This window comes from Mirounga leonina, unplaced genomic scaffold (assembly GCF_011800145.1).
Source record: "Mirounga leonina isolate KUSES-001 unplaced genomic scaffold, KU_Mleo_1.0 Mir_91, whole genome shotgun sequence".
NCBI classification, from domain to species: domain Eukaryota; kingdom Metazoa; phylum Chordata; class Mammalia; order Carnivora; family Phocidae; genus Mirounga; species Mirounga leonina.
Window position 1 is genome coordinate 29,701,265 of NW_023270839.1, and position 27,033 is coordinate 29,728,297.

General features: G+C 36.7%; 1 protein-coding gene across 2 annotated transcripts in view; it reads left to right on the top strand.

Moving 5' to 3' along the window:
• UNC13C (unc-13 homolog C) overlaps positions 1 to 27,033 on the top strand; it is a 565,259-nt gene that overhangs the window by 173,300 nt on the left and 364,926 nt on the right. The window lies entirely within an intron of this gene.

Consider the following 27,033-nt stretch of genomic DNA (forward strand, 5'->3'; position numbering starts at 1 on the left):
ATCAGAAATTCAGCCTCAAACTCCCAGGTCACTAATGACCTCATGATACGCTGGTCATGATAACCTACACTTCGTGACTCTATTCTCTAAGAAGCCCAAGTGTATAAGGCACACATTTCCTACCATTACCCAGTACATGTTGACAACTCCTCATTGAGGAAATCACTGCTTCCTTTCAAACATTTACCCTTTTTATTTTTTTTTGCAGCCCATCATTTCTCACTGCTTTTGTATCCATTCTCCCTTTTCCCCATCTACTTCTATCCTAGAACCTTCCATCTATGTTGAGGTGACTTTTTAATGTTTCCTCCTGTTCCAACTGCCAAAAATCCCTGTACTCACATCCTGTGGTCTTTAAACCTACACTGCCATTTCTGTTTGCTCTTTACAAATAAACAGTTGAAAAGCTAGGCAACCTAGTAGTGTCTACCTTTATCTCCATTTTAGTGATAAGGGAACTAAAGCAGAAAGAGGTAAAGTGACCTAGCCTTAACTCAATATAAGACTTTATCTTTTTTTTTTTTTTAGTGTTTATTTATTTGACAGAGAGAGAGTGTGCATGAGTGGGAGGAGGGGCAGAGAGAGAGGGAGAGGCAGAGAACCTCAAGCTGACTCCACGGTGAACACAGAGCCCAATGTGGGGCTCAATCTCATGACCCTGAGATCATGAACAGAAACCAAGAGTTGGATGCTTAACCGACTGAGCCGCCCAGGCACCCCTCAATATAAGGCTTTATCTTAAGGAAAATTCATCTTCCCATGAAAATTTCTCTATTACCTGTATAATATCAATTCCTAAATGTACATATTTAGATTTGATTTTTCCTTTCCACTTAGGTCTCCTTTATTTTTAGTGAATTAAAAACGGGCATTTTTTTTTTTAAAGATTTTATTTAGAGAGAGCACATGAGCAGGGGAGGGGAGAGGGAGAGAGAGAGAGAATCTCAAGCAGACTCTGCGCTGAGCACAGAACTGGACATGGGGCTCAGTCTCATGACCCTGAGATCATGACCTGAGCCAAAATCAAGAGTTAGATGCTTAACTGACTGAATCACCTAGGTGCCCCAAAAGTGAGGGTTTTTTATACAAATGAAAATTAAGTATTTAAAAATACATTAATTTTTCTTCTTATTTCCATATGGAAAATATTTTTTACAGTTTTTCTCTAGCAGTTATAATCCTGCTTACCTGTTTCCTTAGGGTTAAAACCCTGATAATACTGTTAAACTCTTCCATCTTTCTCTGAGTGGTCTGTCTTCATTTAAATCCAGTTTAATAATGTAATTCACCACAGATTTCTGCTAGCCATCATAATTTGAGTCTCTACTAAGTCTAAACATAGTTTTACACAAGCGCTCTGTATGTGTGAATAATGTATCAGTTCCTTGCTCAAAAGTTGCAGTTCTCTACTAAACATTGGAGAATATTCTTTAATTCATTCAACAAATAGTTATTTACCTCCTACAATGTTTCATGCATGGTTTTAGGCTCTGGTGTAACTGTCACAAGATAAGAGCTCATGTTGATGGAACTTAAATTCTTTTTTTAATTTTATTAGGTTAATCACCATACATTACATCATTAGTTTTTGATGTAGTGTTCCATGATTCATTGTTTGTGTATAACACCCAGTGCTCCATGCAGTACATGCCCTCTTTAATACCCATCACCAGGCTAACCCATCCCCCCACTCCCTCCCCTCTAGAACCCTCAGTTTGTTTCTCAGAGTCCATAGTCTCTCATGGTTCGTCTCCGCCTCCGATTTCCCCCCCTTCATTTTTCCCTTCCTGCTATCTTTTTTTTTTTTTTTTTTTTAACATATAATGTATTATTTGTTTCAGAGGTACAGGTCTGTGATTCAACAGTCTTACACAATTCACAGCAGATGGAACTTAAATTCTAATGTGCAGGGAGAATTAAGTAAATCAGGAATTATCAGATAATGCTAAATGCTATGGAGGAAATAAAGCAAGATAATGTGGTAGAGAGTGCCAGGTAACCTATTGCGTTGCTTTTCAATATAACGTATGAATTAATACCTGGATAGTGAAATCTAGAGCCAAAAAGGCCCTAGCAAAGGGAACACAGGTGAGATGAGCCTAGGTAAATAGGGAAACAGAACAAGGACTAATGTGGTCCAAATACAGTAAACCAAACAGAAGAATGGTTGAAGATGAGTTTGGAAAGGCAGACTAGAATACCGAGGGCTAGACTAGAACATATAGGGTATGGGCTTTATTCTAAGTTTAGTGTAAAGCATTAAGGGGATCTTAATTAGGGATTCTGATATGGATAGTGATCACTCTGGCAGCTCTGTATAGAACAGTTAAGAGACTGTGCAATAATCCACACTAGAGGGAATGATGGTTTAGACTAGAGCCGTGATAGATGTAAATTATCATATTTTGAAGATTCTTTAAGATTGTTAGTCAAATCCTGCTTTATGAAGCTCACTTCATGTTTTCCCTGACATGCTCTTAATTTTCATCCTTATGCAGAGGGATGGTTTTGTTCTTATGACAGTGATATCATCTTCCATTGGTTGAGTATTTTTTTTATTTTTCAAAGTTCTTTGGCATCTTTTGTGGCAAAAATAATATCCATAATTTAACCATAACATTTTAAAAGTGTTAAAAGATAGAAGCTTTAAAATGGAAGCTTTTAGATTATCATTTGTAATGAAGAGTGAGGCTCTAATGTACCTTTCTACATTGACAGCCATGTAAGAATTCTATACTTTTGCTCAGTTATATGGACTAAAGCAAAATGATGAAAAACTCCTTTGAATTCAAATAGTTTGAAAGCTGGTTTGTGAAATTACAATGTGAAATCTGGGTAAAATGCCATGAGGTGCATTTACCACTGTATTGGGAGGGAGTCAGGTATAGGGTGTGGAGTTGGATACTGCCTAAGAAGAGAAGCCATCCACACACTCCCACATTTTGGAGAAAGGATATTCCTGCTTAGTAAACCCCAGATTAGCCCCATCGGCATGTTTGTCCCCAGAGACACAGCTGAGGGCTTCTGAGTGGATTTCTATTCTTGAGATTAAAGTAACTTCAGACACTGAACATATTTATTGAGGGAAAAAGATGAAAGAAGAAACCATCAAACAAAAATCATCAATGAAAGACAAACAGGAAATGATGATAGAGCTCATAATTTAAAGTTCTTCTGCATGTAATCTGTTATCCTTAATCCAAAAATTACAATTTACTACTGGCATTCCACATATAGAATATTGAGTTCAGTTAGCCTATCGGGATAAAAGAGAGTTTTGTGTGTATGTGTTTATGATTTTTTTTGGTTCTTCCCTCAAAATCTCTGATACTGAACATATAAGGAAAATAGAATTTCAATTTTGAGTATTCTCCAGTTTTTAACTATTTCATAAACAACCCTGCTGGAAAAGGAAAAAGTCTGTGCTCCCAGTAGGAGGCAAGTTTAGGCTCTACATTATTATTTTATTTTTATTTTTTTAGATTTTATTTATTTGCGAGACAGAGAATGAGAGACAGAGAGCATGAGAGGGAGGAGGATCAGAGGGAGAAGCAGACTCCCTGCCGAGCAGGGAGCCCGATGTGGGACTCGATCCCAGAACTCCAGGATCATGACCCGAGCCGAAGGCAGTCGCTTAACCAACTGAGCCACCCAGGTGCCCTCTACATTATTATTTAAGTAGAAGCCTGGCTGGCAGAAAAAAATGTAGGTGCAGAGAATAGTCATGTGATAATTTTAACAATGTAAACACCACCATTCCAGGCTACCATTCCACTGTAGCTTTGATATTGAATCAGTGTATAATAAATGACAATGATTTTGAAGAGAGCCATGGGCATACTAATTCATTTGGTGAAAATGATTGAGTAGCCAACTTTGTACTTTTTGATCAAAGAATATTGGAAGGAGGACAGAAGTAGCCCCTTTGTACCACAGATCAATAGATACATCATTAATATCATGAAGATTCACAGGTACAAAGTGAGTCAAACTTTATATGACCCAAACTCCTCTGACTACTCAGAATCCTCTACTACTTGCTCTTCAGTCTCCATACTTGTAGCAAGTCAATTTTATTATCGTTGTATTTGTACTTTCTTTTCAGGGATGTTTATCAATGTTGTTTTACATGACAAAGTATGAGAAGGTTTCAGGAAAGTAAAGCCAGAAGATACAGTGCTGATGACCACAGAGTGCAACTTGTTGTATTTGTTAAAATTGCTCAAGTGAGCCTCTTGCTCTATAATAACGTGAAGCTGATTTTTTTCTTTTAAAGGAGATATCATTGGGACGCCTGAGTGGCTCAGTCGGTTAAGTGTCTGCCTTCGGCTCAGGTCATGATCCCAGGGTCCTGGGATTGAGTCCCACATTGGGCTCCTTGCTCAGCAGGGAGCCTGCTTCTCCCTCTGCCTGCCTCTGTCTCTCTCTCTGATAAATAAAAAAAAAAAAAAATCTAAGTTAAAAAAAAAATAAAAATAAAGGAGATATCATTTTAGCTATATTAAAATATAGTCAATGACATCCTCTATGATCCATTTCATACCACATTCTGCAATTTCTCCCCTACTCTTTACTCCCCAAAACATTCTAGAGGATTGTCCAGAATTCCCAGCCCATAAAAACTCTCATTTGAATATATAGACATTTTTTTCCTCAGGGATAAAAGGATATATAATGGGGAAAATAAATAGTGCTGGAAAAACTGGACAGCCACCTGTAATGAAACTGGACTACCATCTTACACCATACATACAAATAAGCTCAATGGATTCAGGGGCTAAATGTGAGACCTGAAACCATAAAACTCCTGAAGAGACAGTAGGCAGTAATTTCTTGGAACATCAGCTATAGCAATGTTTTTCTAAATATGTCTCCTAAGGCAAGAGAAACAAAAGCAAAAATAAACTATTGGGACTATATCAAAATAAAAAGCTTTTGCACAGCAAAGGGAACCCTCAACAAAACACAAAGGCAACCTACTGAATAGAAGATATTTGCAAATGACATACCTGATAAAGGGTTAATATCCAAAATATATAAATAACTCCTGCAATTCAACACCAAAAAAAAAAAAAATCAATGAAAAAATAGGCAGAGTAACTGAATAGGTATTTTTCCAAAGAAGACATACAGATGGCCAATCAGATACACTTAAGGATACTCGACATCACTCATCATTAGGGAAGTGCAAATCAAAACCACAATGAGGTATCACCTCACACCTATCAGAATGGCTAGAATCAAAATACAAGAAATAGCAAGTGTTGGCAAGGATGTAGAGAAAAAGGAACCCTTGTGCACCATTGGTGGGAATGTAAATTGGTACAGCCACTGTGGAAAACAGTGTGGATGTTCCTCGAAAAATTACAAATAGAAATGTCACATGATCCAGTAATTCCACAACTGGGTATTTACTCAAGGAGAACAAAAACAGTAATTCAAAAAGATGTATACAGTTCTATGCTTATTGCAGCATTATTCACAATAGCCAAAATATGGAAAGCAGACTACCTGCCCATTGATAGATGGATTAAAAAGATGTGGTGTATATATACAGAATGGAATATTATTCAGCCATAAAAAAGAATGAGATTTTTTGCCATTTACAACAACATGGATGGCCCTAGAAAGTATTATGCTAAGTGAAAATAATTCAGAAGCTGAATTAATTTTAAATAAGCTATAGAGCTTGCTGTACCACAGCGGCATCTTATTTTATCTAATTACCGCCACCTTGCAAATACACATGCTCTCCCTCTCTCACACAGTACTGCATGGGCATGGCCATCTTTGTTTCATCCCAAATTCACCAATTCTATGAATATGTCCCTGTAGTTATTCAAGCAAATTAAGTTTCAAGGTTAGAAAGCTCTTCTATAAATGAGACAGGGTTTATCTTTCTCTCCGCTAAAGGTATGACACACACTCATTTCCTAAATAAAACATAAAAGTCCACCTCTTAAATGCATGGCTGAGTTTATAAGAAAGTAAGGAAAATCCTTATAATGACCTGGGAGTCCAAATCCAGACAGACAAGCAAAGTATCACCTGTCCTAGGGGCATCTGTTAATCTCAGACTAGATTTTTAACTTTAGCAGTATGCAGGCCACAAGAGAAAAGGACGAGAGACCTCCAAAAATGAGTTTTTGTAGTGGAGTTTCCTACATAAAGTGAACCCTAGGAAGGCCCGTCCTGAATTCATTTTTGCAGATAATAGAAAAAGAGGAAACACTCTCCAACTTATTTATGGAACTAGAATAACCTTGATAGCTAATTCAGACAAGTCAGATATGAAGCAAGAAAGTTATAGGTCATGCTCACTTATGTGTGTGGATTGAAATCACTAAAGACAATATTAAATAGCATCCAGTAATGTAGAGAAGGATGGTATATCATGACCGAGTTAGGTTTATCCCAGGAATGAAAGTCTGATTTAACAGCAGGTAATCTATTTTATCCGAGTTGATTAAAAGAGAAAAAGTATATGACCATTTCAGCAGATTGTAAAAAATCATTCAGAAAGATTGAAAACCCATTAGTGGTTTTTGAAAAAAAAAAAAATCCTAATGAATTAGAAAGAAAAATGTCTTAACCTGAGGAATTTATATAACAAAAGCCTATAGGAAATATCATGTTATAGTAAAAAAAAAAAAAAAAAAAAATCATTTTAAAACCAGGAATGAGAAAACATCTGTTCTCACTACCTCTATCCAGCATTGTTCTGGAGATTCTAAACAGCACCATGAGAAAAGCAAAAGAAATAAAAGTTATAATGTTTGGACACAGAAAACCAAACTTTCATTATTTGAAGATTATACAGTGGTCTAAATAGAAAACTAAAATTTCAAACAAATTTTTAGTTTTAATAAGCCTATTTAGAGAGAATATTGGATAAGCTTAGTATACAAAATTGCATTTCTCTATATTGTTAACAAAGAGAAATACAATTTAGGAAGAATTCACCATGTTAGTAAGAGTGTAAGTACTATCGGAACACTCCAGTGGATATTTGTGCCAGTTTTGGAAAAATACAAAGCTTGAGATATACCACATTTATGGATAGGATGGCCCAATGTAAAGATAATGAACTCTTAGTAAACTGATCTATAGGTTCAACATAGTTAAAATCTCAATAGGTTTTTAAATTTAATTGGAAAGGAAATCTAAAACATTTATGAAAGACAAAGGGAATAATAGCTAATGCAATTCTTTAAGAAAATAAACAAGGCAGAGGCACTTATCCTATCAGATAAATAACTTATTTTTAAACTCTAGTAATTAAAACAGTAGTGTTGAGGAGAGCAAGGGAGTTTCTAAAAATTCAGGATAGTTGCCTCTGGAGAAGTAGAATAAAACTGAGGAGAGTTGAATAATATTGGAAATATTTTTTTGAATTGAGTAATAAATATGAGTGTTTATATCATATATATGTCACTTACATTATTACATAGATAAATTATTTCATCCTAAAACAGCTTAAGTGACACATTAAAATAATTTTAATCCTAAAATAGACCTTCTTTTACTATTTTCTCTCAGCCTTCTTAAATCTTAGACCTGGGAGATATTAGAAGTGATGGTTCCTAATTCTGATTCATCAGAGTACTGAAGAATTTTTTAAAACATAGATGTCATTGTTCTCTGTAGATTTCTCTCTCTCTCTCTCTCTCTCTCTCTCTCTCTCTCTCTCTCTGTCGCTCTCTTTTGTTACAAAGGCATTCAGTTTATTCTCCTCAGTGCCCGTAGATCTCGTTAATCACGACCTTGCTAAATCAGATCTTGGGTCAGGAGAATATGCTAAAAGGGGTGATGATTGGTAGTGTAATACTCTTTTAAAAAACAAACACCTACTTCCATTTTTTTTTAAACTCTGTAGATTATGATGATGATCAGCCATTTAAGAGAACTATTAGTTTTCTCATTCCTCCTCTCCCACCAAAGTAAGATTTTTTTCCTATGCTATCATACTAACAGTCAGAATGTCTCAGCTTGTATATTTCCATTGGTAAGGAACTCATTAAAGCAATTCTTCCAAGAACATTAGGTCCTCATTTTTCAACAGCATTAATGAGAAAGCAGTGAAATGCCTTTTGTATAGCTCTTAGCATTGTGCTTCATACCTGGCATACAGTGAAGGCTCTGTAGATACTGGCTGTTTCCATGTTTATTGTAGTTATAGTTATTGGTGATGATTCACTTTCTAATTGCCTGTTATTTCCACCAATTTGTCCTAGTTCTGATTTCTACAGTAATTGAAAACCAAGTACCCTTTTGTCTGCCATGGAACTTGTTCTTTAAACATTTAAAATGTCTTGTCATGTCACCTTTGAATTTTCCCTATGCTTTGCAAATTATCTGTAGTTCTTACTGTCAGAAACTCAGCTGAGCTGGGAGAGAGAGCCCAGCTGTCAGGTGCTCAGAACAGCCGATTACAATAGCAAGCCAAAAATGAAAGAGTTAAGCCTTTAATCACCTACTGTTAGGGTATAAGCAAGAGTCTAAACCCAGAGGAAGAGCCAACTGCTAATCCATTTTCCCCATGGATTGGGGATAGAGGGCCAGGAGGATCAGTGCAGACATGTGAGTCCTTCTCACTGTTTAGGGAACCCAGAACAAAGGGCTCCAGCAGTTTTATTGACCCTGAGGTGGGTGTTTTAGGTGGGGAGGCAAGAGGAAGGGATTAGGAGTGGAAAAGTACTGGGTCAGAGTGGGGAGAAATGTCTTCCAAGGTTGCCTCTCCAGCCCCTATAGGGAGACCTAAAGAGCTACCTAAAGACCTGCCCAAGGTCTCAAATAAAGAGGCCTAGGAATGAAGGCACCAGAGCCAGGAATGAAAATATGTGAAAGAACATGTCCAGCCAGGTGGGTCTGTGCAGTCTGTGACTGCACCTCCCTCCAGAGCTACGCACCAAATCTGGTCGAGGAGGGCAGCTGATTTACCTCGATGAGGCCCTGCCATGTAGAGCCTTCATAATTGCTTATGGTCAAGCCTGAGAAATCACACATAGATTTCTAACCAGAAGCCAAGCTCCTGACTTGCAACCATGATCTGGCATACATACCCTTCACCTTTCTGTGCACACTCCTCAGAGTATGTTGTGGGGTGCAGCAACACAGGGAGACAGTATAATGCGGTATCCCCAAAATTGGGTCACCAGTGAGGAGACAAGTAATTAAATCAGTTGAAATTACAGCTGTGCTTCTGAGAATTTATGACTGGTGTAGGATTAAACTATGCATGTCTAAGGATACACTTCTCTAGCAGAACTATTAAATTCTTACTTTGATGAATTATGGTATAATTTAATTTTAGATCAAGAATTTACTATCATCTAAGATAACAAAATATAAAGTCAAGGATACTGAAGTAGTAATGCATAACAAATTGGATTTGTAGTAAATGATCAATTTTTAAGAGTACCATTATTCCTGATGTTATACTCTTTACAAAATTTTAAAAAATCACCTTTCTAAAAATATTTATAGATGGTGATTTTTCTGTTTTGTTTTGTTTTGTTTTGTTTTTTGTCTTGGTCCTGTAATAGTATCTCTCCTTCTCTTTGCACTATTCATTTACCACCTACTTGCCCTGCCTAAATCAGTCTTCATAAGGTCCCTACCCCTCATCCTCTAATCACCTTAAATGCTCATTTACATGAATAGAAGTTAGTTTCATAGGAGCAAAAAAGAGTTTTTTCACTGGAAAAAATTATTCTGAACTCAGCTTTATCTTCTTTGAACAGTTCAGTGCAGCCTAGCATTCTTTTTTTCCACCCCAAGTATTTTTTTTAATTCTAGTTAATTAACATAGATGGTAAAATTGGTTTTAGGTGTAGAATTTAGTGATTCATCACTTTCGTATACCACCCAGTGCTCATCACAACAGGTGCCCTCCTTAATGCCCATCACCCATTTAGCCCATTCCCTGCCCACCTCCCTCCATCAGCAGTCCTAACAGAAAATGGTTAACAAATGAGAATATTGCCTCTGTTTAGACATTTAAATGGTTGACAGCTATTAAAGTATGGGCCATGAATCAATGCCCACAATATTTAAGGACTCTTATCACTTTGCTGCTTCTTCCTAAGGTAAAGCAGATCATCCTCACAGTTGGGCAGAAATGAGCAAGTGAAGGAAGTGACTGTCAGATACGATTCTGTCTAGATCAGACAATAAATTGTGTTAAAGGTATTTGTGGTACTTTTCAGCAAGTGTAATGTAAAAATGGGAACTTCATGGCGCTTCTAAGAGATGAAGTGAATATAAGGAGTCAACTCTTAGTGTGGTCAAACGATCACAATCTGGAAAATTACAACAAAGTGAAACTGCAAGGCAGGGGCTGTTGGCTTATGAAATTGCTCTGGCAAGAACACAATTTATGAATGTCAGAAGTCTAGAATGTGGTGACCTCCAGTTTTGTTTATAACTCCCAATATATAAAGCATTGTGCTGGGGTCGTTAAAATACAACCCACTTCCAGTGGGAAATAAAATTAAGGTCTCTGAAGTAGCAAGAATAACATGGGCCTTCAATGAAAGTTTTGACTAAAATTCTGCATTGCACAATCTCAGAGGAAGCATTCTCATACAATGCAGTGAGCCAATTTATGATAGCAGTGACACCTTGGGGGTGGTGATGATGGTGATGATCAAGTATGAGAGAAGATGAAGGACAGGAGTGGAGCAGGAAAGAGAAAAGGATTAGGGGAAGGAGAGAGGGGAAGAAATTATGGAAACAGAAATATGCTCCACTGGAATTCTATAATTGACCAAATATTTGAGGGAATGGTACCCCATTAAATTAATTATCTAGATAACTGAGGTGCCCATTAAAGATACTTAAGTAATATTTTATTACAATAATTTTGATTAAGTTTTTTTCTACAAAGTAATACATACATTTCTGCCTTCTTAAAACATTCAGAACATATTTGTCTTTTCTTGAAATGGCTCAGGTCGTTATAATGAGTATCAATCCCTGATGTGGCCGTAAGGAAGATTGGCTTTGAAACAAGACTCTCTGGGTTTAAACTCAGCTCTGTAATTGTTGGTGGTATGCTTTTGAAGCAGATACTTAACATCCCTGTATTTCAGTATGCTGACTTCTAAAATGATAATAGGAGTTGCATCTCACAGATTTATTGTATGGATTAAATGAGTTAATGTGTGGAAAGCAGCTGCTTTGAATTCTAGTAGGGATGACAGATAATAATAAACACAACTAAACTATATAATGTATAAGATGGTCGTAAGAACTATGAAAATAGAAAAAAAGCAGGATGAAGGAGATTGGGAGTTCTGAAGTTGGGGTGAGGTTTGGGGGGAGAGTAGGGGCAGTATGTAGGTTGCAGTCTGCATCAGTGCAGTAGAGTGGTAAGGTTAAGTAAGTCTCATTGAGAAGAGGATATTTAAAAAATTTTATATAATGGTTCTAAACTATACTATTTGAATTCTGGTGTATATTTTTTCAAAGAAAAAGTAAAATCACTTCTTGATTCTTGTGTATTATTTTTGACCCCAATATATTTATGCTTACCAGTGTTTGTCTACACAGTCAACCCAAAATGGAGCAAGAACTCTTTGTGTGATTCAAGGTCTCTAAGAGAGGAGGAGATTCTTTATGCAAGGTGAATCCATGATGAATTAGGCAAGTCCCTGGACCTTGAACACCTTGCCCTTGTCTTCCTCATGGCTCAGGGCTCCCATGCTGAAAGCAAGTGTCCCTGGGATGCTGGACACTCGTCTTCAACCTTTGTCCTCAGCCCCTCTGCCTTGTCTCATTCCATCCTGAGTGTTAGATGTACGGAGAAATAAGTGCCTGGGAAGGAATGGCTTCAGGTTGAATTGGAGGTATAGTGGGGCAAATATCCCAGAAACAACTGGGAGCCCCAATTCTGTGCTTCAATTATAAACTCTCCGAAATGCTCCAGAGAGAGTGTGTGTAGAGCCTGGCACATGTTAATATGTTTGTTTTATTAAAAGTAGGTATAAGACATAGTGTTTCCTAACTACTTGACTAGTATTTGAAACAATCTCCTGCTATTCAGTAGCTGTATTTATTTTGAATAAATTAACTTCTCTAAACCACAGTTTCCTCTTCTATAAAATAGAAAGAGTAATTTCTACTTGACAAGTTATTGTATTATAATGAATGCTTATAGTCTAGTGTACTACCTGTCACACAGTTGATATTCAACAAATTGATGAAATATTTAATATCGTTTATTTTATTAAGCAAGGAAAACGAAAGTATTTCTTTTTCATCTAGCAGGATAAGTGTTAATTTTTCACATCGGTGATTTGTTGAAAATCATTTCTATCTTGGTTCTTTAAATTAGTTTTGTCACTAATTAGATGATTAATGCTCTTATCTAACAATATCATGAATAAGGATTGTGTGGCATAAAATACTTATTTTTTTATAATGAAATGAATGCTGTATCATAAATTTCTTCATGATGAGAAATTCAAACATTTATGGGACAAATCTTTTCCTTTTTAAACTACTTCATATAGCTTTATATATTTTGGCTGTATGCAGTTCAGTGCTTTATAATTACACGTGTTCATACATCATCACGTATCTCAGCAAGTTTATATGTATCTTCAAGGCCAAGAATAAACTTATTATATGTCCTCCATTTTAGAAACTGTGAAGTGTCTAATATTTTACCCTATTTACTAGCTGACAAGATAGTCTACCACATTTTCATAGATGCTGGCAGAAGACTTGAGGCCACACTAGGTCAGAGACAGGATGCTGTTACTCAAGACACAGCAGGTGGTATGAGCTTTATGTCTGCATCCATTCCCATTGTCTGTTAGGCCCCAGGTGGACAATGTAAAGGTGGACCTGGGAAGATGCAAGGTACACAGTGGATTTGCATCAGTTTTTGAGCTCAGGAAACCTAAATCTCTAAAAAGCAAACCAGCTCAGATTTTGCCCCAGAGGGAGACATTATATTTACTTTACTGGCCAGCACATGGATCTGTCCTTTATTCCAGAGGAGGACACTATCTCTGTGTGTACTCTTTGTACGTCTGTGAAGAGTTAGTCTAGAACAAAAGTTAGTGCCTCCACTCACAAGGTGTACAGAAAAGCAAGAGACCCATGAAGAATTGTCTCTCAACACTGCATGGCAGTTAGTAGTCTAGATATATATTAGGAGCTCAGTAAATGTTAAAGTGAATTAATTTGGCTAGACAATCATGAAGCCATTGCTGTAAATTACGTGACTATTTATGTGTATTCTATACTGACTTCCTGTTCAGTTGAGTTTCTGAGGAAGATATTAAGAACTGAATCATTTGTACAAAGATGATAAAAATACTAAGGGTCCATATCAACCAAATATAGAGATGAATGGGAACAGATGAGTTCAGGTAGTGAAGTGACAAATTATAGGAGTTTCTTACTGGGAATATTAGCAAGAGTTGTGATTAGTGATATATTAGTAAATGTCTTACAACTGGCTCTCCATTAAAAATAACAACAAAAGGGCGCCTGGGTGGCTCAGTTGGTTAAGCGACTGCCTTCGGCTCAGGTCATGATCCCCGAGTCCTGGGATCGAGTCCCACATCGGGCTCCCCCTTCTCTGTGGGGAGCCTGCTTTTCCCTCTGCCTCTGCCTGCCACTCCCCCTGCTTGTGCTCATTCTCTCTCTGTGTCAAATAAATAAATAATATCTTTAAAAATAAATAAATAAAATAAAAATTAAAATAACAACAAAAAACCCCAAAACTAATTTGTAGTGTTTGCCTATTTTCCTGGTCTAAGTTACTCTCTCATGGCCAATTTCAAGCTATGAATGTGACATCTCTGAATATGGAATTCAGGAAAGATGTGCACAATCTGCTCTCCAGAATCATGAGACTATCTATGGTGCACCACTACTTACATTGGACAAAATGGAAGTAATAGTACCAAACGCCCGTTTCCCCAACTTCCACTGTTTGTATTAGTTTTCTCTCTACTATTTAGTAGAGACAGAGGATAAAAAGTGTAATGATAGTGAGACTTCTTGGGATATGCCATATTTGACGTAACTAGTCTTAGATGCTTTTACTAGAGAAAATAAAAGGGAATGAGTTTTCATGACAGCTGCCTAGCCTTGAAGCAAGCAGGACTCAGGTCCGGATGCAGCCTTAACTCCCATCCCCTATAACACTGTTATGAACAGTGGTAAAATTCTGTTCTTCCCTCATACATTACCCCCAGGTTATAAGTTAAGAGCCAGTTGATTACTTCTCACTGGCTTAGTCTTATGACCCATTTATTTTATATGGGGTCCTAAATGTCATTGGCTTAAATGCTTTAGCTTGCATAGGGAGCCAAAATGACCAACTTAGGATAACAGGAACTAATATATTCTGTGACTAGCACTTGGTAACTGGTAGAAGGTTGCTACCTTTGTTCTGTTATCATAGAACTTGCATTTTATAAACAAACTTGACATGTATTCTCTTTTCCTCATTTCCCATGATGAAATAATCACAATAAGGTGTAAGTAGCTAAGCTATCACTGTGCCAAAGAGCAGAGGAGAGCTCCACATGGTGGACAAATGCCTGGCAGGTGTGCACCCAAAGGAAAAATTCAGGTAGATCTTTGTATCATTTTTGTATTAATGACCATATCAGAAACATGCCCGTTTTCAAGTAACTATACTTATACACCAATGGCCAGAAGATTCTTGCCCAAATCCAGACAATCATGCAGTTATCAAAAGTCAGGTCTAATATCACCATGCATTGAGAAACTGCTGATTATCCACCTAAGGTGCTCCTCATAGCAGTCGAGCAGAATATGCAAGGTCTTTCCTCTTTCTGCTTCCCAATCAGCACAGTCAAATCCCCCAAATCTGCCTAGTTTGGTTCCTTCCCCCTCCCTTCGATTCTAATTAGATTTATGTTTGTTTGTTTTAAATACTGTGTTTAAAAAAAATGTTTCTAGAAAACTGGTTTGACGGTCTCCTAGCAGAGTTGATTACACATTAAGCTAAACATAGATGGATTTGTCTTTTTTTTATTATGTTAGGTTAATTACCATCCATTACATCATTAGTTTTTGATGTAGCATTCCATGATTCATTGTTTGCGTATAACACCCAGTGCTCCGTGCAGTACGTGCCCTCCTTAATACCCATCACCAGGCTAACCCATCCCCCACCCCTCTCCCCTCTAGAACCCTCAGTTTGTTTGTCTAAACAACTGTAATTACCTTTTGGTTGTGTGTGTGTGTGTTTCAAGCTCCATTTCAATGCCAGTAACCATACCTGAAATTGCAAGGCATGTTCATTAGGAACAAACAATACTTATTCTCTGTTTAACCCCTGATTGCATTGAGTCGGCAAAATGTTCCTATGTTAAGAACAGTAAGAACAACATTTTGGATTACACAAATGATGAATTGATTTGTTCTTCAATTTTCAGAGACGCATACCTGTTAGAATGATCATCTTTGTTCCAAATCCTAAGGCAGATGAAAAATCTAGAACAATTTTAAAATTCCTAATTACTCAAAATTCTAATTGTGGATGTTTATTTGCCTTTGCAAGGAGTGCCTAAAAAATAACTGAAAGGAGTTCTTCCAATCATTAATTTTCCTTTTATTTACTAAGGAATATGTTTACCAATACTAATAAATGTCAAGTCCTACACTAAATACTGGAGATTAAAAATAAATTGTATATAGTTCCTACTTTGAGGATTCCATAATGTAGGGGAAAGTCAGATAGATGGGCAAGTAATTATAATGTGCATTATAAATAAAATAAATTGAGTGTGTTGGTAGCATGGTCAAATTGGTCCTAGGCTATTCAATAAAGTTATTTAAGATCAGGAAGTTGAGTTAAAAACTTTGTAAGCTTCTGATCACTTGTACAACCCTGGGCAGTCACTCCTCTGAGTATCCTCATGGGTTGCAGAGAAATGATTTGCAGCAGATGGACAGATAAGAGAAGCCACTTCTTAACTTGCCCAGCATAACTGGTAGTTGTGCTTAAAATTTTCAGAGGTATGAAAATGTTCTCTAGTTCAATGGTATCAGAAGTCTGCCTGTCATAGGACTTGAGTTCATCCATCCAGGGAATCAGAGCACAGACAGGATTGCTGAGTGAAAGAAGTAATGAACTAGGAATCAGTGGTCAGAGAAACATTTCCTTAAAAAAATATAATTGCTATTACAATATTATATTCTATCCCTGCTTGTTTGATTCAATTGGAATCCCTTCAACACTTACCCCCTTAGTTGGCGATTCATCAAAACAGTACCTGGTACATATTTATTGTTTTTCTAATATTAGATTTTAATTCTACTTTAAAAATTCCGCAAATTCCTGAAAATAACAGGACAACCATGGGATAACATACAACCAGGGCTTGACTCAGTTGTTCTGTGACTGGGGTACTTCCCAAGATGCACATAGCATGAGTTTTCTTCTTTCTTCTTCATTCTTTATCCTTTGAGGTAAGTGGGCTTTCAAGGCGTTTCTTGGTACTGCCTATCAAAGCTCGACCCCTAGGTTGAATGTGTCTTTATTCTCAGCTAAAGTCTGGGTCATGCTTTGTGTTTCTGTTAGCATTGTAGAGGGAAACGGTAAAAAAAAAAAAAAAAAAAAAAAAAAAAAGTACACAGAAAATATTGTCTAATAATAAGAGGGGCCTGGGCTATGAGGGGCAAACACCAAATAACATTAGTCTCTGCCATCAAGGACTACTAATTTTCATTAGTGATAGGAGAAGGATTGTGAAACAGTTCACAGGATTAACTATGCAGCCTATGTATAAAGAACAGTATAATTAAAAGGAATCTAAGATTTCAGCTTTGATAAATGTTAACTTCTTTGCTATTGGATATTTGATTCTATGTAATGGCATTTAAGTAAAACATATTAAGAAGCTGGTCTTTCATTAACTTATGAATCACTAGCTTAGAAACTATATATAAATGGATGCAGAGAATTTCCAGAGAGAGATTACTAAGAAAATTAGCTTCAAAACAAGGAGCATTAATACACACGATGTCATATTTGCAACAGCTTTCAGCCACAGAAGCATGGTTTAGGAGTTTAAAAACTAACACTCTAAATTGAGACCCTTTGTAGCATGAATTTTAATTAAATGGAAAATTTTATCCAACAATAATGGGTGCTGAACTATGAGAAAGTTTGGGGCTGAATTTTTTATTTTCTGTCCTGTAGCCTGTCATAACGTATGAGGTTAATTTAGCTGCAGACAATGTTATGGAAGAAGAAAGGTTTTTGTTACAGGGAATTGCAAGCCCCAGGAAAGGCTATATTGCCCACTTGATAAACAATCTGTTAAGGAAATGAGCCCTAGAAGGTACACACTGTAATTCAGTTGTTAGAAGTTAGTCCCCAACACCTGACATTGTTCCCTCAATCCTAACATTGAGAAAACCTTCAGGGGAATGTTTTGAGGGCTGCGTTTTACATTTTCACTTCTGCAACTCATTGTAATAAAACCTAGGACCATTTGGTTGTTTTTGCTATGAAAAAAATATTTTTGATCACTGGAAGTACAAAATGTCACACCAGGATAGTAAATCCTTCACATCCCCTTTATCTCTTTAAAAAGTTAAAAATGGCATTAGCTTAAAAAAATAATGTAAAGTTAAATAATGAGGTAGTCAGCACTTCTGAAACCTTGTTTCAAAGGAACAAGGGTTTGAAAGAAAGAGCCTGCTTAAAGTGTTAAAAAGCATTATGGAGCATTAAGAGGTCAAATGCCTAGGAAAGGAGAAAGTAATTTAGTGGAATAAAAAGCCTGTCCTTGATAATGTGGCCATTTGCACTTTAAATTATTATAGTGGTTTGAATTGGGAATTCTACCAGAGTTCATAAAGCAGAATGAAGGGGTTGAAAAAGAAAACGGTGAAACCACTTCAGTCAAGACCCTCGTTAAGGAACCCATTAAAGGACCTAGGGTTACTTCAACAATCTTTTTAGACCATCTGTCTCCTTTACCCGTCCTCTAATCCATCATGAGCAGCACTGCCAGACTGGTCTTCTTCCAGCATCCTTTGGTCAAGTTAGTCTCATGGGCACGAACTACAGGAAGGTGGAAGCAGCAGTTTGTTCAAGATGAATGGAAGACGGGAAAGAATGGAGATGGGGAGATTGGTCATCACAAAGTCCATGAGAAGAATTCCCAGCCTAATAATCAGACTTATGACCAAATTGTGGTGATCCAAATCTAAAGGAAGGTACAATTGAGAAGAGGATGTGAGGATGACAGGAGAGAAATAGAGATGAGAAAGAAGATGCACAAATCTTGATGCCTCTTGGATATTAGAAGCAGAGAAGGAAGGATTGCAGTGATGATCTGGAGCCCCGAGTATTTCTGGCTTGCTGCCAGTCAGCTGGGTATCTCATACAAGCATTTACATTCTTTGCAGCTCAGTTTCAATATCCTTAAAATACAAGAATGTGGGAACATGTCATTTCTTAGGTCGCTTGAATCTTACATCTTGGATTAGCTGTTATTTAGGATTTTAAACCTCTGCGACTAGCCAAATGATAGTATTAAAAACAGTGAAATCAGAAAGAGACATGAAAAAAATATTTGCAGAGAAAATAATTGTTCCTATAATGGATGTCTTGGCTTAAAAATGCTGATAGGTTTGTGGAAATACTCAAGAACATTTAAAAACGATTTATTGATACCCACTGTGTTCCAGGCACTCAGTAGAATAAACATGCCTCTTGCCTGCTTCAGTGGAATCACTCTGTGTACAAATTTACTGCCTGAATTAGAGAAAGAGCAAAAGAGGGAAAGCAAGCCAGTGAAAGAAAAAGCGCTTAAAAATGACAGGCAATTCAACATGCCAGTTCACTGTTTTATTAATACATGCCAGAGAGGGCGAGAGATGGAAGATATGAATATTCTGTACCCTGTTTAAGTCTCATTTTCCCCTTCTCAGATGTTAACAGTATTGTCCCAGGGTACAAAATTGTATATATTTGTCATACAACCATGTCCTCTAAACTCAAGCCAGTTATTTCCTCTCTTGCTCAACCAAAGAATTCGTGATCACTCCAAGGCAAGAGGAAATATGGCTGCAGTGGTTTTATGGACAGAGAGCATGTGGGGGTGTCTAACATAGTTGCTGCCAAAGAGTCCATCAAGGGTAGTCTGGAGGACTCTATGTGATTTCCAATAAAGACAAACATTCTACTTTATGGCCACAGTTAAGAGAATCCAGGAGATAAGAGAATATGGAGGAGTCTGGAATAATTAGTACTGAGGAGAAGCTTTATGCTTTGAGTTTTATTTCCATTTTGAGACAAGGCTTATAAAGTTGAGAAGATAAAAACAGTGTTTTTCAAAGATTAGAATTAACAGGAAAAAAATGAACTTGGTTGGGGCATCTGTGAGACCCTTGTCTGACAGGAAGCTAAATAGCTGGGACCAGGATTGTAGATAAGCGTGAAACAAGGAATAATCTCAGCCAACATGCATCATCATCAGAGCTGAGGTGCTAAGCAGAACGAGATTGGCAGAGGAAAGAAGTCTAGACCAAAACTGAGTCCAAAGAGAAAGTTAATAGAGCTCAGAGTACAGCGTAGAGTATAATCACAACTTTGGCTTTCTGCCCTTCTTTTTCTTTAATTCTTCAAGTAGATAGCTACCTATAATTTCCTGTCTACAGAAACTGTGCTACAAATCTATTCTTTAGTTTGGAGGAATATAAATAGCCCCAGGGCAGCAGTGAGGCAGGATATATTTGATCAACTTCAATAATGTCCCTGCCTACACAAGTCTATAATAAATTAATTACTACCAATAATATATCACCTACCTAAATATATTATCTCAATTCTCCCCAAAATGCTACAGGGACAGTCATTATTCCATTTTCCATATAAGATAACTGAGATCATAAAGGTTAAGAAGTATTTACTTGTCTAGTAACAAGGCTCTTCTTCCGGTGACAAAGCCCTTGCCTGCTAACTCATTTCAGTGTGAGGTCATTGACTTTCTCCCTGGTCCTCAGGCTTTGGTCTTGCTCTTTCCAGGTACTGTTTCAAAGATAAGAATCTTAATTTTTTATTTTATTTATTATTTATTTATTTATTTATTTATTTTTAAGATTTTATTTATTTGACAGAGAGACAGCGAGAGAGGAACACAGGCAGGGGGAGTGGGAGAGGAAGAGGCAGACTTCCCACCGAGCAGGGAGCCCGATGCGGGGCTCCATCCCAGGACCCTGGGACCATGACCTGAGCCGAAGGCAGACGCTTAACAACTGAGCCACTCAGCCACGCACACAAAATAGAATATCATCTAGGCCTAAAAAAGAATGAAATCTCACCATTTGCAACAACATGGGTGGAGCTAGAGAGTACAATAAGTGAAATCAGCCAGTCAAAGAAAGACAGATACCATATGATCTCACTAATAGGTGGAATTTAAGAAACTAAACAAACAGAGAAAAAATAAAAGGGGCGGGGGGAGACAAGCCAAAAACAACCGGAGTCCTAGTTATAGAGAACAAACTGTGGTTACCAGAGAGGAGGTGGGTGGGGGGGATGGGTGAAATAGGTGAAGGTAATTAAGAGTGCATTTATCATAATAAGCACTGAATAATGTATGGAATTCAAATTACTGTATTGTACACCTGAAACTAATATAACACTGTACGTTAACTACACTGGAATTGAAATTTTAAATAAAAGCATTTCTGGGCGCCTGGGTGGCTCAGTTGGTTAAGCCACTGCCTTCGGCTCAGGTCATGATCCTGGAGTCCCGGGATCGAGTCCCACATTGGGCTCCCTGCTCGGCGGGGAGTCTGCTTCTCCCTCTGACCCTCCCCCTTCTCGTGCTCTCTCTCTCTATCTCATTCTCTCTCTCAAATAAATAAATAAAATCTTTAAAAAAAAAAAAAACATTTCTGCTACAGTTCAACTAAAAAGCATGCTATCCTCTGTTAGTAACAAATATTTGCTTTGACTGCACACAGCTGCTGATAAGCCCATCTAAGGCCTGGAGTCATGATTTCCCCTCCCCTCCTCTGCTCATTACCCAGCTCCTCCCACTGTGAATCCCTGAGGGTGAGCTCATAGAGAAGTGCAGTTAATTGAGATGGGGAGGAGGTACCTTAAAAGTTACATTCAAATTTTATTTAAGAGAGGTGTGAGCCTGTGCCACCAAGGAGGCCAGGACCAGTAGAGGAAATAATGGAGAAAACAGACAAGGGAGGGAATAGTGTGAGGTCTCTGGGGGTCTACAGAGGCATCCTGGACAGCTGGAAGAAGAACGTAGAGGGAGAACTCAGAGGAGACGGGAGGGGCGGTCGTATCTTGCTGGGATGGAAAGGGATTTGTTCCCTATCTTGGAAGCAATAAGGGATGTTGAATATGAAAAAAATATCTTTAGATTTGTATTCTGGAAAAGAACTGTTGGCAATTAAAAAAAAAAAAAATGAGCTGCCCAAAAAAAAAAAATCTAAGAGATGAGCTAAAATAGTAAGGCCTGGAATATAGCACTATCTGTGTGGGGGTTCAGGAGGGAGATGCCAAAAGTACTATATTTTATCAATTCTACAACATACATTTTTATGCATTATAAAATATCAAGATGCATCCAATCGATGGAATCTTAAAAACATTGGTAACCAAGCAGCAATTACAAGAGTTTCATTGTCTGTACATTTATAAACTTAGCTAAAACTGTCGTGGGAAAGTGTTGTAATTTTGTTGTTATTGCTGATGGTATGGGCTGGATAATTGCATTTTCTTAATGTTTTAGTCCAGAGAAAAATTAGGATGATTTGAGGAATAAGAGACCTGTCTATCTCCTTTGAAGCTGTCGGTGAGATTGAGAGCCTACCAACATCAGTATCTGCAGCAGAGCTGCCCACTTCTTGGAATAAAAGGAACAATAATGAAGGGCAATTTTATAAAATGCTACATTACCATTGCTCTTGATGGCTTAAAAGACCATAATTTGGACAAAGACCAAGACATTGACAATTCTGTATTGAAGAGTAATTCTAAAAAGCTGGACTCTGAATGAGAAACTTAAGAAATAACAATTTATTTTGTTTACATTTTTATTTTCATGTATTGAAAAATGATTGAAAATATGACACATCTATGCCATAGATGAAGTCAGTTTAAGAGGGGGTCCTTTGAATAAATACACAATTTAAATTCTACTTGCTAAGAAGGCACAGTGTCAGAGATTAATTTGATTTTCCCCCTAACACATAAATATATAATGCTATATCTTATGACAGATGGTGTGTTGATTGTGATGAAATATAGAATAAAAAAATCTTTAGGAATTGGTGATTAATTGGATGTGGGGAGTGAATTATCCAATTACGCAGACACAAATAACTCATTCAGTGTTGACAATAATAAAAATAAAAAGGTGAAAAAAGAATATTCTGAATAACGTATCCTAATAAGGTGCAGGTGAATAATTAAAGTTTATAATGTTCATCAGGAAAATTGTTAAAATGTATGTAAAATATATGACATTAAGCAAAACCAAAATAAATTACTGTATGTTTACCGTTAAGTAACTAAATAAATACAAAGAAATGTTTTTTAAAAGTCTGAAAGAAGACAGCTGTATTACAGGAGAGGGACTTAGAATGATTCATTATTAATCTTTTACATTGCCTTAGTGTTCCATAATGCTAAAAAAGATTAATTACATAGCCCTGCTCAATAATTGTCTTGGAAACACAGAAATAAACAGAAACACTGTGATCTGGTTTTTTTAGGCTTATAGTCTTCAATTAATTTAACAACTCCTTTGCATATAAACAGAGTCTACTAATTTTCTGATTTCTAATGGATATTAGGTAGTCTATGAATATTGCCAATTAACCATCAACCGCCCACATACGGAAACAGCATATCTTTATCCCATAATCAGAAAGTACTACCTTTGGAAAATCTGTTTGATAGTTTCTACATGATACTCTTGGTGCCTTCTCAGAGTTCTTTTGCAATCAATATATATTCAGTATATTATCAGATAATTATTAATATATATTAAAATCAGCTCTTACCCCTTCTACCTTAGACATCAGATTGTTTAACAGTTACAGAATATATACCCTTTAGATAATGTGTATTGTGTTCTGTAACAAGATGGTTAACTGAATCTGAGTCAAAGTATACAGCAATATACTCTCATATCTCCAATTTTATTAAACTCAGTAAACTCCTTTTAATTATGCAAAGAACTAAGAAATAAAACTATGAAAAATATGAACTATGTAATATAAAACAAATAATGAATTAGAAGACATCACAATTTATGAAATTTTATCTTTTGTCATTTTTAAAATTTTATCATTTATTTTTATTTTTTTAAAGATTTTATTTATTTATTTGACAGAGGGAGACACAGCAAGAGCAGGAACACAAGCAGGGTGAGTGGGAGAGGGAGAAGCAGGCTTCCCGCTGAGCAGGGAGCCCGATGTGGGCTTGATCCCAGGACCCTGGGATCATGACCTGAGCCGAAGGCAGACGTTTAACTGACTGAGCCACCCAGGCGCCCCTATTTATTTATTTTAAATAGGCTCCATGCCCAGCATGGAGCCAAACATGGGACTTGAACTCACAGCCCTGAGATCAAGAGTCAGATGCTTAACTGACTGAGCCACTAAGGCACCCCCATTGTGTCAATTTTATGTGATGATTTACTTTCCAGGTATTTCCATAGATCTGATGTTTTCATCCCATTTGTAATGCCTACAACATAAAAGATTCATTTTTCTTAGGGAGAACTCTTAAATAGTTGAAGAGGGGCTGTTTGGGGAGGATTGGGACTATTTTATACAGTGATACAGCGTTTCTGATATGAAGATAATACTGTCTTGGAATACAGTGAAAGCATTTCCAAATAATGGTAACAACTCTAGACCAACTGGAATAGATATTTTATATCTTCCTAAAAAAGGAAAAATGTATGCACGTGTGCATGTGTGTATATATATGTATAAGGAACGTGGGGTTTTGGAGTTTCTTGTCTGCTATTGCCTGTCTTGATGACTCTCCCTGAGCTCTTCATCATTGAGCCTAGCTAGTTTCTTCTAGATTTTAACTGATCTCCCTGAACTTGCTCTTGCCTAGAAAGTCAATGATTTATTTATATATTGATACTTCTGGTCTTCACCATTTTTTATTTTTTTTAAGATTTTATTTATTTATTTGAGAGAGAGAAAGTGAGTGAGAAGACAGAGCATGAGAATGGGGAGGGTCAGAGGGAGAAGCATACTTCCTCCCGAGCAGGGAGCCCGACGCGGGAATCGATCCCAGGACCCGGGGACCATGACCTGAGCCGAAGGCAGTGGCTTAACCAACTGAGCCACCCAGGTGCCCCTTCACCATTTTTAATTTAATCTCTCCCAGATGTCACTTGGTTAGGAACACTTTCAATAAATATTACAAAAATTTTTTACATCTGTTATAGACCTTTATAGTATTTACCAAGTGCTTCTCCACTCTTGAGGTAAGGCCATTAGGGAAACCTTTCTTTTCTAAGACTCAGATTTGCAAATAAAGTTTTGCTATTGCTGAATAAGCAAATGAAAGCACATGTTTATACGTAGTAATAATGGAAAGCTAAAACTATAAGGAAACACAATGTGATTTTTAAGGCTGTAAAGATTAAGCGAACACTTTTATTGCATTGCAGTTTTACAAATGACAAAATACGGGTTTGATGAAATTAATGACAAACTCGGGACAGATAAATTTTGGATCCATGTCTTCTAACTTGGGCTCATTATTCTATAATGCTCAGGTTTGGCCTGCGTCCTTGGCCTTCTCTGTTCTGATGAGACAAGCAAAGGAATAAAGTGTAAGACCCAAGAAAATGTGTGTGTAACTGATTCCTGAATTTGTGTGTATATGCTCAAAATTTTAGGTGTTCTTAAGAATTTGAATTAAGTTCTGTCCGAAGGAAAACAAAGAAGTCATTAGTGAGAGAAAGAAAACACACCACCCATCTATATGTTACATTTTGTAGTTTATAAATCACTTTATCAACCATTATAACAATTGGATGTGTTTCTTTAGTTATTAAAGTCACATTATTTAGCAGAACATTTCAAAACACTTGAAGGCAGCTAGTTAGTATGACTGCCATGTAATGTGGTGGAAAGACATTTATTAATTACACTTTATGTCATTAAGTCTCTTCACAAGGGGTAGAAAATAAAAACCACTTGGAATCAGAGCCTTATATTGAAGCAAATGTAACTCAAAAGATCCTTCTAGAAACCCATTTCCATAACCCTTTTCCCATGAATGTGATGTTTGGGATGTGGCAGAGTCAAGCATGAACTGGTAGGGAGAATGGAAGAATATGGAGAGAGAATAGGAGGGAAGCAAGAAGTTACACTGTTGGAGTAGTTGGTTCACATTCTGAAGATGGGTGTTGAAAAGAAGAATTCTTTGCCCCTTTCCCCTACTTGATGTTGCCATTTCTTGCAGTTGATAAGAGAGTACTGCTAATGATTGTTTTTTGTGATCTCAATCTTGATATTTGTCATTGTGACTACCACAGTCATTGGCCTAGAGAATGTCAGTTGGCATTATTCTGGGCAATGATGGAAACTGTATGAACTCTTGTAGAGTCAGTGGTGGACAGGATCTCAAGTGTCATCTGCCCCACACATATTGCCACCCATATAGCTTCCCTCTTGTTTCTCCTTTTGCTGTTCTTTCTTTCATCTGTCTTGATTTCTGCCCCACTGTCACTATTTTCCTGTGTTCTATGATCTAACCTAAAGATAACTTTTTGTTGAAATTCATAAACTTAAGTATGATTCGTTCAACATTGACATCCTTCTTACTCATGTGCCGTGGTTTTAATATTTCACATTTATTACTGGATTTGATCTTTACTTTCAAACATACAAGTTATAACATTACTATTTATTATCATTCTATCCTTATTAATATTTTACTTCTATTATTTCACATGAGTTGTATGATAATTTAATGAATTCAAAATCATCGAGCTAGTGATTGATGCAACTAGAAGTATTAGAGTTAAGACCATGGCTACTAAGAAAAATTCAATAATGCAAAACTCTCCCTTTATTAAGCGAAGCAGCAGGAGCAAAGGGGCCATCTCTGCGTCAGAGAAAAACTGGACTGTGAGATGCTGATAACATATTTTCGGCTGTCGTGGCCTGTTCCAGTAGCCGAGGTGCCTACCTAATACCCCGACCTTTCAATTGTGTGTTCCTGGTGAAAAAAGTTGACTTTAAGCTAGAGTTAAGCAGGAGTTCTGTAGGTCAAGTGAGCATAGGCAAAGCTGTCATCAGTGACTTGAACACATTTTTGGTTGTATAAAATTACTAGCTTAGATGCAGCAAAAATCAAATTCAATGTATTAAACTCATTTTAATAAACAAAAATGAATATATTTTAAGATTATTTTAAATTGCAAAACTGGCAATGCTTAGTAGAAAAACATTGACTATTACCAAATTTATAACATAGCGAGAATCTTCCCTTTTTCTTCCACCCAGTATCACTCGGCAAACGTAATTCTAGTTATCAATTTAATGAATATCTTTCTAGATATTTTCTGTACATGTATAAACACAAAAACATGGTATAATATTAAACTTACTAATATGCAAACTTGCTTTTTTCACTTAACATACTGTGAGTATTTTTCATTTATACACATATATATTTAACTCATTCACTTTATTATGTCCTTCTCATTGATTAATATAATTCATTCAATAAACACTTAGGTTACCCAACTTTTATTGCTATTATAAAAAGAAATGTCACAGTGAATATTCTTGTACAACAAATTAATTTAATCTTTTGTTGGCATTTTTCCATGGGATAAATTCAGGTAAGTGAAAATTCTGGTATAAGGGTTATCACAAATATTTTACATGCAGCTATGGCTCTTTGAGATACCGCTTTGGGGTTTAATCTGTGAAGATGTAACACATTAAAAAAGAATGATAGTTTTACAAATACAGGTAATTGTTTTACCATTGAGGACCAAACTTACACCT